This window comes from Poecile atricapillus, chromosome 3 (assembly GCF_030490865.1).
Source record: "Poecile atricapillus isolate bPoeAtr1 chromosome 3, bPoeAtr1.hap1, whole genome shotgun sequence".
Classification (NCBI taxonomy): Eukaryota; Metazoa; Chordata; class Aves; order Passeriformes; family Paridae; genus Poecile; species Poecile atricapillus.
The window spans coordinates 7,038,601-7,051,749 of NC_081251.1; positions in this window are offsets into that span (position 1 = coordinate 7,038,601).

Below are 13,149 nucleotides of genomic sequence, written 5' to 3' on the forward strand. Positions count from 1 at the left end.
TCAGAGTGTTTTTATAGTCTCTGTTCCTGGCCTCAGGGACTGGGAACACTAAATAGTTGTTATGAATAGTTGAACAGTTTTAGACTATAAATTTAGGGTCTTCCTCTTTCTATATTCTTCTTGGCTTGAAAAAAAAAAAAAAAAAAGAAAAAAAGAAAAAGAAAAAACAAAAAAATCACACACACACCCCACACACAACCCAATACAAACAAACAAAACAAAACAAAACAAAACAAAACAAAACCAAAAAAAAAAAAAAAACCCACAAAACTCCCCCAACAACCTGAATTTAAAAGCATGGGGGTTTGGATACTTTGTTTGGTTTCTCTTTTTTTTCAGCTTTTAGGGATGACTCAAATGTTCAGCTTCTTATTATGATCTATTTTCCTAATGCCAGAATAAGCTTTGTCAGTACCTTACTAAATAGGGATGCAGTTAAATCATAATGAGGTTTTAATATGGCAGTATTAAAGGGTAAGGCCCAACCCCTGAAAGAAAAGAGATTAAGTTGATATAGAAACACACAGCTGCAAACCTGTTCATGCCACTAAGGGTAGCTAACATGATAGAGCATTCAAGCTCAGCCAAGCCCTCAGCTTCAAAGTTCTTGGAGGTTTGTGCCCAGTAAATCTATCATTTCTGACACTTGAGTGACAGAAATGGAGTTTCTGCAGTTTAACCACTTACTGCTTGTCAGCTTCATCGAGGTAAAGGCCACCCTCACTCTGTTAACTGAGAGAAAACATGGCCTGACACCACCTGGAAGCTTTGGGTGGTGACTGAAGTAACTGAGGCTAATGGATCCCATCGTTTTGGGACAAATAAAAGTCATTTTTCTGGAAGAACAGGCAGCATAATTCTGTGGTGGGCTCAAAAGGATCTAAGCTCTCACAAGACTCCTCCCAAGTGCAAAGTGATTATCACCACAACTTCTTAGTGAGGGGGTAAAAAAGTTTGATGGATTTTGTAGCAAGCAAAGTCCAAAGAGACCACCAGCCACGGGTTTTGCTGTCAAGCTTCCCAGGCTCCTTACAAACAAACTATTCACACAAATATTATACCCCTAGAAAAGGAAAATTTGTGGCCCACAGGCAGAAATTAGATGAGGTCACAAAGGGATTTATCATCAAAGCATATGTATTGACAGAGGGCTGGTGACATGAAGAACAAAAAAAGAAAACAAAACAAGAGGAAGATGTGTACCCAGCAACGAATCCGCATCTTCTCATCAAAAGAGCTGCCAGCAAGGAGAAAGCAAAAATATCCCCAAAATGCAGAACTCCTTGCACACATTTCTCCCTCTGGGAAGAGATGAATACTGATCACAGGGGCTGTTTCATTGCTTGGGAGAATCCTGGGCCAGGCTCCACTGAAGGGAAGGAACACAGGGACACCCTGGAGAGATGAGCACACACAAGAGATGCTCTGGATGGAAGAGTGGGCCCAGCTGCTTTCCTCTGCTGCAGCACCTCGCTGGGCTGTTATCCATGGATAACATCTCCCAGGCTCAATCCCCAGTTCCACTTGCACTCTTTCAAGGATAAATTCTTTGGATTCTTCTGAGGGTGATTGTAAGATCCCCAGGAGTAATAGTATTCTCCTGGAGGAGAGGTTTGCCATGTGAAGACAGACAAGAACATCCAAATTCATTTCATCCAGGTTTCCTTATTGCCCTCCATGGATGTTAAAGTGCTATTATTTTAGCAACTGTGTGGTACAACATGGTATAGCTGCTGAGAGGGCTCTCAAAAGCAGCAGTTGCCATCACAAAGGTGTCAGCATGTACAATTTACACTTTATACACTCATTTTTATTACTGTTAAAGTAATTACCCCTGAAAGATTGTCCATCACTACTGCTTAATAATTTAACCATCGATTTGATCCTTAGCAGAACTGGCACCCAGCATCAGGCACATTATTGCCATCAAAATATTAAAAACCCCCAAACACTTGTTTACTGAGCTACTATATTGAAGAATTGGGTTTTGTCCAGTTGCATAGTGATCCAAAAATAACATTTGTTAATATGCAATAAACCTTTTGGCAAGATTCCCACTTCTATTTAATTTTTTCTAGTATGTTAGGCAGAAACAAATATTTTGCCTTTTCATTTAAAAACTGAAAATAGTCACTTTAGTAACTATCCATGTATAACTAATACTCTGTTTTAAATTGTAAATTACTTATTCCTTTCCTTGCTGAGGAGCAGAAAACAAAGGCTCTTGAAATGACTAGCAGATATGAAGAGCTGGTCCTCATCCTCTCTTGGCTTCACAGATACATCTTCTCTTCCTTTTCTACCACCATAATAGCTGTAAATCTATATCCTAAAAGTCTAATATTTGTGCCTGTTCTTAATGATCCAGTAACTCTGGACCAAAACAAGCTGAGGAATTTCTCTCTACGGAGTGAAGAGTTACAGAATTCAATAAGGGAGCTGAAAAAATTAGAGAGTGAGAACCACAAGTGCTTGCATCTGCTCCTCTGGGCTCTCCCTTCAGTGCAGGGGCAGCTTTCAAGGTCTTCCTTCCCAGCCCTGTGTGGGATATTTTGGCAGGAGTTTTCCATTACTGCTGACTCAAACCATACATTTAATTTCCCTGCATGACACACAGGAGCTCAGATACACCCACAAGAGTTTCACCAGCACTAACAGAAATTAAGAAATCCAGAAGAGAAAGAAGTCATATGCTTCAGTTTATTTGATTTACACGTTATTAGCTAAGCCCAACATGCTAATACTGACAAGGAGCTTTCAGGATAATGAGAAGGAGGTCAGACCTTGACTGTCAGGAACAGGCAGGCACCTCCTCTGTCCCAGAATGGCAGATTCAGCAAGAAAGGAGAAAAACATTTATCATGGAAATGTCAGACTGATACTGCTCAGTCTCCTCACAGCTTTTCTACAGGTTCTGGTCCCTTTTAGGGCTGCAAGGAAAGGACTGAATAACTCCTTTATTCCCAGCCTGAGGATAAATTGTCTGAATAGGACATGGGAAACTGCTGGATGGGACAAGAGCAATGTGCAAAGCTGACAAAAGTCACAGTACCTCGAGGGATGACTGGGTTCCCATTTCACAAAACTCCCATTTGCCAGCCAAGGAAAAGGCATGTGAGAAGTGGCCAAACTTCACAGATAATTAAAGGGGACCTTTTGGGGAATGGAGTCTTGCAAGGCCACAGTGCCTCAGGAAGCTGTCAGTAATAGCAGCAGCAGTATGTACAGCATCTGTAGGCAACAGGCTTGAGAATATCAGACCTTGATGTTGATGTAGCAAAATGGGGCCATTAGGGAAAAAAGTCAATTATGGATGGTTTGTTGATATGGAATAAGGTCAGGTCAGAGAAAAGGAGGTACAAGGACTCTGAGCAGAAGAATCCAGGAACAGCAAAGTTGAACAAGTCTCAAACTATTAAAAAACCTTTTAAAACTTCAAAATGATTCTGCTCTTTAGAAGACTCAGAAAGTTCCTGTATTTTCACATGCCATATTCAGCCCACATTTATAATTCTGTGCATCAGAAGATCCCAGCATCCTAAAGGTCTTTCCATCCTGGGAAAAGTTGTTTATCTTAAACATACTTTACATTATCCCACAGTTTTTCCTGACTGAAAAAGTCTAGTCCAAAATGGACTTTTGGAATTTTAAATCACCATTTTCCTAGATATTAAACTGTCAGAACAAAATGCACAGGTAATGAAGTACCTGTGGATGAGTATAGAAAAAAGCAGTAAACAAAGATGTTCTGATTTAAAACAGAGACTTCAATATGTTAGAAGCTGACTGTGTGCAATTACTTTGGGTGAAAGTTTCTAAGTTGTCTAAAGGGATCGTGTTGCTGCTAAAAAATCTATTTGAGCTGTGTTTTCCTGCTTGCTGATATATAAACACAGCCCACAGAGCCGTCACTGCCTGCTCCTTCCTTTGGGATCAAGCAATAATCTTGCAATACTATACATTTAAGCTTTGAATCCTGACACATCATAAAAATAAAAAGCAAACAAACAGAAACAGTCCTCAGACACACTGAAAGAATTTTAGGAGAAGGAGATTAAGCTCATAGAGTCCAATCACTCCTTGCAGAGCGTTTTGTCAGTTTGTTTTGTTGCTGTCACACAGGATCCACTCCACCATGTCCTTCAGACCAGCGGTTCCTTTGTTTTTCACTCTCCCAATCTCTGCATGAATTCATGGTTTTCCACATTTTATTCATCCCCACCTTGAAGATGATTGATGTACATAATTTCCAACTTCCCTCACCCTTTCTTTGCTTAATGTGCTGAAAAACCACAACATTGCAGCAGGAACAGGGGAGTTTGATATCTGTGCCATATCTCTGCTGAGCTCTCCACTGTCCTTTGGATGTAGTTTGGTTGTAAAACTCAGTTTTCTACATAACTTCCTAACACCTCCCAGAGCAGAGCCTTGATCCTTTTATCAACAAAATAACATTACATATTCATTCATACTAAAATGCATCATTTTACCTGTCACACTGGATAAATCATTGCCTGATCACCAGCACTGCCCCAGGTCTGTATGTCCTGGGCACTATTTTGTTTCCATGCATGGCACAAATAAGTGCTGATCTTTTCCCAAAGTTTCTCAGTACTTCTATGAAACAATTCCACCAAACTGGAGCTATTTAGAGGTCAGAAAGCGGAATTTTCAAAGGATCTTAGTGCACTACTCCCTCTAATCTTTATCTTTTAAAATCTCCAATCTTATTTTCTCAGAAAAATCCTCCAGCTTTGAGTTTTCAATGTTTCTGAAAGCAATTATGACTCAAACACTGGATTTTCCTTTCAGACATGATGCTATAGAGTGGCACTGCTCTGCTGACATTTCTATCATATTTTAAAAAGAAAAAGGCATGTTTTTGTAATTCTTTCTGCAGTCTGGGACAAGATTCCTCTTGCCTCTCACACGGCTCCCTAATTTCTATTTTCCAGTTAGATTTGAATGCATCCTGTTCATCCAATGCTGACTAGCAAGAAGATGCACTTCACATTCAATTCCCACAGATTTAAATACAATCAAATGATACAAAATGAGGGTGTCTTGCTCTATGAGTCCTAATGTGGGGATTACACGACAAAAAAGTTATTTCCTGTTCAGAGCATCAGGACTACAGAACAGGGTTTATTTATGTCTGAGACAATGTCTGGCACATAGAAATAGCAGTCTCCAGATAGTCTGTAAGAAGCTTCAGGATAGAATAATGATCTTTGGGAAAGTCCTTCTTGTACACAGTTTTTGTAAAATGTACCTTATAAATGCATTTACAAAGACAGAAACCACAAAATGTCTATGTTTTTAATCAAAATGGAGAAGGAAGAGAGCACTTTCTTAGCACTGCAAAGCATATAATCGTTCTCTTGTCATCCTCCACTGCAAAAGAATTTTCCCTGCAGAATCATTCCAGAACATCTTTTATTAAAAACTAGTATTTACAGAAAAACAGCAAACATATTTTTTTTATCCAACTCTTTTCTACCTGCTTTTTACTTAATATTTTCTCTTTGCAGCAGGGTTAACACAATGTGAGTGCCACAGCTGACTTCTGTCTATACACACAATTAGGCCATTTCTGGCCCAAAACTGGCAGACTGGCACTAGTGGCCAAACCACTGAGACACCAAACACAACATTCTTCAAGGCACCATGGATGCCTCCAAGCCAGGCTTTATGTGATCCATCAGAACTGGATCCACCACTCTCTGAGACTCTGTAAAGGACCAGGTGGGTTTGAAAGCTCAGTCAGACTGCAGGGTGAAATCCATTTCCTCAAACTGTTTCATATGCCTCTCACTCCCAAGCTTCTTTTACATTACCTTCTTGTGGTATGTGGCAGATGTCTTATATTGACAAATTTATTTATTGTGTATGCAGTGCTCACTGGAGTGAGGTGTGTGCTCAGCTGTGGGGCACAGTGTAAAGTCTATCAGTGAATTCCTATTCTAGAAACAAAAACCTATCTTCTTCTTGCTGCCTGAAACAATCACTGTCTTCCACCAGTATCCCCAGCATCATCACCCATTCCATCAGCTGGTTTTGTTTGCAAGACACAAACTTTCATGTCAGCAATATTCTAAGATACATGTGCAGGATGCTGGTGACTGTATAAGAAAATGGCAAGTCAAAGGTAGAAGTTTCTCTTCCCTGAACACATAATTACTTTTACACAGATGAAAAGCATTAGGTCCAACACACCACTGCCTTTGTACATAGATTTTTGTGCTGGTCTTTACATAAGAACTGGTCCCACCTGTGTCCTCTAGTCACACCCCATCTGTGACTTGTTTTCCTAGCAGCACTATGAAGGAACACAGTGAAAAAAACAGGCTTCATCTGCCAATAAAACTCTTCCTCTTTCTCAATATTTTTAAGCATTCCCACACAGACCTAATATAACCCAAAAGGCCCAAAAATATTTTTAATGTCCACAGGCTGTTTGCTTAGTTGTTTGTCTCATTGAAGTTGTTTGGCTCAGACTACACAGCATTAAGCATTTAATAGGACTTTTGGGAGTTATAATTTCTGGACATGATTGTTTTAAAACAAATTATTTTTTAAAGTTAAAAACAAACAAACAAAAGGAAAAAAAAAAAAGAAAAAAAAGGAGTAATTCTTGACAATGCAAAGAGAAATCAATGGAATTTTAGATCTTTTCCTAAAGAGATCTGCTCACTTTTCAGTATGTGCTCTGCATACCCATGCACAGGGATTTATCCCTTGTGGTACCCACGCGTTCAAGCACGATGATGTGATCTGAGCCCTCCAATTAAGTGCTAATACATTCAAATTACCGATGGGAACCAGGACTTGGAGGTTAGTTACATCTCTATTAACCTGTTCTCTAGCCCTGAGACCAAGTGACAAAGTCTGCCCATGTGCCTATTGTCACACCCCTTTAGCCTCCAGAGCAGGGAAACACATCCAAACTGCCTTTGGGGAGTTCATACAATTATAGAACAACTAGAGATTGACCAGAAATGTAAATTACCTATGAAAAACTGTTCTATCCTGAGAGCAATTAACTGCTGACACAGGAGAGCAGAGAGGCTGTGAAAAACTCATCCTTGGAGATGTTCAGATCTTGACTGGGCACAGCTTCTGAACACATTGCACTGGGCTTTTTTCAAACATGGTGTTAAGACCAGGTGACTTCCAGAATTATCTCTCAGCCCAATTTTATTTTAGAAATAAATGAACTTTATTCTAGGAGCAGTCCTTGGCCTTTTCCTAACTTCCAGACAGTGACTTTGGGAAGTGTTTGAGAGCCTGTATTTGGTCTGGACAAAATCATGCCAAGTACTTTGCTATAAATTTAACGGAAGAGAGGATCAAGTTCCTGTGCTCAGGAATATTTTCTGTTGCTGGTTCGAGGTGTAGACAGAGGTGCTGGTATTCCCAAAATCATTCAGAAGGTCTGTAACAGAGGAGGAACTTCAGTGCCCACCTTCCTATCTGAGGCTTACTTTGCATCCTGGCATTCCTCTTCTCCATTGCTGGAGCATCCAGCTGAGACTGTGGTGGAACCTCGACATGGCTTTTAACTATTATGTGGTTCTTTTTGGAATATTTTCAGATACAACTGTTTCTTTATGATACTAATCTCCAACCAAGGACACATCACCTCTCTTGTAAGCGAGATTGAGAGACTATAAAGACAACCAGAAGGTGTTGTAGACAAAGTGGTTCTTGTGTGCTTTTCAGAATCTGGAACTGGGTGAAAGCCTTGCAGTCACAAAAGACTAAGAACATCACAGACCTTTAGAATAAAAGCCTTAGAACTAAAGCTGGTACCTGACTGCATGTTTTTAAATATGCCACACACCCCAAATCTGCACCCAGATTTATTTCACTGTATTACTGGCCAACGTCTACAGCTTTTGCTTTTAGACAGGTAAGCATTTTCTTTGCCTTCTAGGATGACTGGATGCTGGAAAACTCTGATTTCAAAGTGTTGGGATTAAAATCAATAGGACTAACCACATCAGGAGCACAGTTCTGCCAGGTTCTGCCCAGTTCTGGATCAGCATGTGTTAACATCAGAAAAACCTTGCAGATAAACTATGCTTCACCTTCCACGGTTATTTTGGAAGCTATAATCAGATACAAAACTGTGGCATTCATTTGGGAGTTTGCTGTTATTGGTTTGATATTTTCATGTAATTGCTTTGCCATGATTTCACAGGTAAGGTGAAATGATAAACCTGAGGCCATGTAATTTGCCACTGGCAGACCTAGGACAGCTTGATCTGCCAGGTGCCAGCAACAAACAGTGTAACTTCCACTCTTTCACATTTGAATTTACTACTTCCCCATTTACTAACAAGGTCCTTTATTATTGTGGTTAATGTTTCCCACTCAGTGAGCAATATTAGCAGGTTAGTGAGGGATTTTTTGCAAAGGCAAGGACAATGTTGTTGCAGCCTGCAACCTCAGGATCTCGTCCAGGGAAGCAGCAGGATTCTGGGGACCAGCATGAAACACCAACGAGACGGGCTCCCGGTTCATGAAACCATTTATTCAGCATAGGAACAAAGTCAGGTCCAGAACAGAGAGCCCCGAACAGAGGCACAGCAGGGGTTTTTGAGGGACAGAACCGAGGGTTTACACCTTTGAGGGTGGAGTTCAGGGTCAGGGACCATTAGAAACACAGCAAGGGAGAACCCCCCAGGGACTCAAACCCAATCAGAACTCCTGGGCCGCCCTTCACAAGGGGTTTGGGGTGGGACAATGTAACTCTTTGTCTCCCTGAGGCCGCTGCAACATCTGCTCCTTTTTTATTTTATTTTTTTTTTTTTTTTTTTCAAATTTTAATTAGGAGCTTAAAATGTTTCCAAACAAACACCTTAAAATCTCACCTCTTCCACAGAGCACCCACTTTGCTTTGTGGGACACCAATAGCTCAATAACAAAACACATTAAGCAAACAGAAAAAACAAAATTGAAAACAAACACTTAAATCTCGGACTACGCCGGGCAAATTAAACGGTGATGGTACTTAATGCAAACATAATTTTTCTTTTTTGTTCAGTCTCTTCCACTTTAGGATTCTCTGTTAGGAAGGGTGCAGCTCTTAGATCTCCTCTTACGAGGGGCAGAATTCTTCGATCTCCAGCTTCGGCTCCGGCTCCCATGTGGGCGTCACCGCTTTAGATGATCTCAGTGTAACACTGGCTTTGGGAGCTCGGTTACAGTTTCGATTTCCCCGGAGGAGGTGTTGCCCACCATGGAACAGGCACAGCCCCCAGGGGTGGAGCACCGAACAAAGGGATGGGGCCAAGCAGGAGTTACTGGGAGGTTCGGGAAGGGAAGGTTCGGGACCGGAAAAGAAGGAGCAAGGCGGGAAACAAGGGATCCCAGACCGCGTGGCCGGCGCCATCTTGGGATGGGGGGGGAGGCCGGGACGGACTTTCCCGGACAGGGAACGGGGAATATGGAAAGACAGGGGGTGAAGGAGGACACGGAACGGCGGGCAGACGGCAGCAACCCCGAGCCATCTTAGCTTTTTTCACCCTTTGTCCTGCCCTTAGGAACAGAGGAAAGGGGAAGGTACAGGAAGGTATACACCAAAAAAAAGGAACTTCACAGAAGACAAAAACAGTCCACTGGAAGAGCCATACCGTCCATAATGTTGATATAATCGTCCATAATGTTGATATCGTCCATAATCGTCCATAATGTTAATAGAATCGTCCATAATTTTGATATCGTCCATAATACGTCTCGTTGGGTGATGTTAGGTGCTTGTCCCAGCGTCTGGTCTCGGCTCCCACACCTCCGTAATCCCTTTTCTTCCCCCATGCCCGAGGCACTCTCAACCCAGCTTCCCTGCCAGGTACTCTCGAGTCCTCCTTTCCAAGGCGGGGGTCTCGCCGGCTCTCAAGCCATCAGCCGGGGACTTACGAGGTGTCCATGGAGCCGGGTCCTGCTGTTCTCCTGGTGCTTCACTGGATGCCACGCATTCTCTCACCATTTGTTGCAGCCTGCAACCTCAGGATCTCGTCCAGGGAAGCAGCAGGGTTCTGGGGACCAGCATGAAACACCAACGAGACGGGCTCCCGGTTCATGAAACCATTTATTCAGCATAGGAACAAAGTCAGGTCCAGAACAGAGAGCCCCGAACAGAGGCACAGCAGGGGTTTTTGAGGGACAGAACCGAGGGTTTACACCTTTGAGGGTGGAGTTCAGGGTCAGGGACCATTAGAAACACAGCAAGGGAGAACCCCCCAGGGACTCAAACCCAATCAGAACTCCTGGGCCGCCCTTCACAAGGGGTTTGGGGTGGGACAATGTAACTCTTTGTCTCCCTGAGGCCGCTGCAACACAATGTCAAGGGGGAATGGCTTTAAATAGAAAGACAATAGGTTTAGACTGGATATTAGGGAGAAATTATTTACTGTGAGGGTGGTGAGACCCTGCCACTGGTTGCCCAAAGCTGTGAATGCTCCATACCTGGAAGTGTTCAAGGCCAGGTTGGATTGAACTCTGACAACCTGGAACCTAGACAGCCTGGTCTAGTGAAAGGTGTCCCTGTTCATGGCAGGAGGTTGGAACTGGGTGATCTTTAATGTCCCTTCCAACCCAAACCTTATTCCATGATTTGGGATTCAGGCCCTGTCCCTTAACATCACTGACAAATATCAGTGATCTCTCTGTAAGTGGAAATGTAATATCGCTCAGCCCATTGGAGCAAAGTATATTTATTATCCACCTTGAATTTGTTTCCTTTGTAGGTTACTTTGCACCTTTCAAGAGGAGTCCCTGGATGCCATTAATAAAGGAGCAGCTGCCTCTGGGCGCTGGCTTAGAGGCATCCAATAGATCAGCAGTGTATGAAGCAGCAAGGACAACTAAACAAGCTGGGTGATTTTTCTGCACTAAAAATAAACAGTGAATAAACATTTACATTTAAATAAGCATATTCAGCATGTTCACATATTATATTCTAATTACTTAATAGCTTGAACTTTGTTAAATGGTGCATTTTATAGCGTGCATTCAATCTTTCTTACATTGCACTGATGATGCTGACAGCAGCAAGTAATTGATCTGGGCTGTGCTTCAGGTACTCAAGTAAATCTTGATGTTTCTCTCTTCCTCGCACATTCATTCAATTAATTTCTCCCTAACTTTAATTGACATTCCTGTTTTTGTCAAGGGTTCCCAAACTTTATTTCCCCAAAGATGCTTTGTCATTGAACTTGTTTCCTAAACCACTTCCAATTTGTGCACTTTGGTTTTCCTCTTCTGGCTGCAGATGTCATCCCTAAATTGTCCTTTCCCTCATGTCCCAAAGAACTTTTGTATTTCCAGTCATCTCAATTATGTTGCATTTTTAGGGGGCCAGAATTAGGAACTCAGTTGCTGCTGCTGGTGGGGTGAAGGAGCTCTGCAGAACCCATAGGTTGGAACATTGCTGCTCTTAAGCAGGATAAACACTATTAATAAGCTCCTATTTGCATGAGAAGTACAGAGAATATATTTTTTTAGTAAGACCTTGGGAAAACACATGTAAAAAAGATGCTGGTGCTTTAACATCAACTGAAAAGGTGTCTCTCCCTGCTGGTTGCCTAACTTGCCTCAGGGTTGTGAATCTCAGGCCCCATTCAGACCATGTGTGTTGATTTCCTTCTTTCTCTCATAGTAGAAGATGCATACCTTGCACAGCTCAAAAAATAGCAGAACAGTTACTTAATCGTGGAATTCTCTCCTCCTTTTTTAGAAAAAGCCTACTAACAGTAAGGAACAAAAACATTACAGCAAATTTATACCTCAGGGAGGTGGTAAAATCACCCCAGGGATTGCTTTAGTCCATTTGTTCCCTAAAGCCAAATGTTAGAAACAGTTGCACAAAATAATATGCTATCCTTGACTCCTTGCAGGCACAAAAACCCTAAAGCTCAAGGCATAATTGGAACCCTTTCTCTGACAGTCCTTATGACTGCAATAAGTATTTTAATGTTATGAACATCTACTCTGGGTTCTTCTTATGTCTTTAAAAAGGCGGTGATTCATTGCTTCAAGCTACGCTTCTGAAAGCATCTTATTGCTGGGTTTTATGAAAAGTATTTTTATCAAGGGATAAAAAATAATATGCAGAATTATGTTTCCAGCTGTTGGAAAAGCTTCCAAGTGATTCTTTTACTCCTCCCAAAAAAAGGAAGTTGAAAATCAAAGCAGAATAATTTTAAATATGTTTGGATTCTCTCATATTAAATCCTGCTCTTAACTGGGCTGCTGCAATAGCTGTGCAGGGAAGGAGCCCTCCAGATCCACGGGAACCAAGCTAAGTCTGCAGCTCTGTGCTGTAAAACCTCCACAGGTAAAGATGGATTGCAGTTTTAGTTTTTTTCTGCAATGTATCTAGCAGTCCTCGTGTTCGTGTCATTCCACAAGAGCTGATCCTCCTCGTGCTGTAAAATGACCAGGAACCTCTCAAAGTGTGATTGGTGCATCAGAACCCAGAGCTCGGTGTCAGCCAGGAACCAGCCTCGATGGCAGAGCAGCCTGCCAGCTGCTAATGGGAAATGTGCACCTTAGAGCTGGCTTTTGTTCATTTTATGATGAATTTCTCAAATATTGCGTGCCATTTGTGCATGCTTCTGATAAGGCTGAAATAACTCCTCTGCAAACACTGAGCTTTCAGTACTGCCTTGATTAAATACACATAACAAAGGGCAATCCAAGTATTTTATCATAAGGCATCATTAATACCACTTCTGTAACAGTTTAGGATGATAACATAAATACTGAAAAAATTTTATCAATGTTCTCATTTCAACAGCATCTCAAGCCTGAACAGAGATGAACTTAAACTGCTGGGCTAAATGTTATAGAAACCAGGGAAGCACAAAAGCCCTTTAAATACAAAAAATCTTTTTATTAGACTCTGTTTATATTAATAGGAATTTTTTGAATGTAAATTGTGGTTCCAAAGAACAAATATAACTGAGATTAAGAATGGAAACAAAGAAAAACAACAAAGACCAGCTTGTGCAGTTTTAGCAGGTCATGTTCCAGTTATGCTTAGATCTTAACCCTTATCTGAATCAAAATTTATATTTATTTGAGAAAAGATGACCTCCATACACATGCTTACACCTAGTAAAACTGAATTTAATTTTTTGGGGG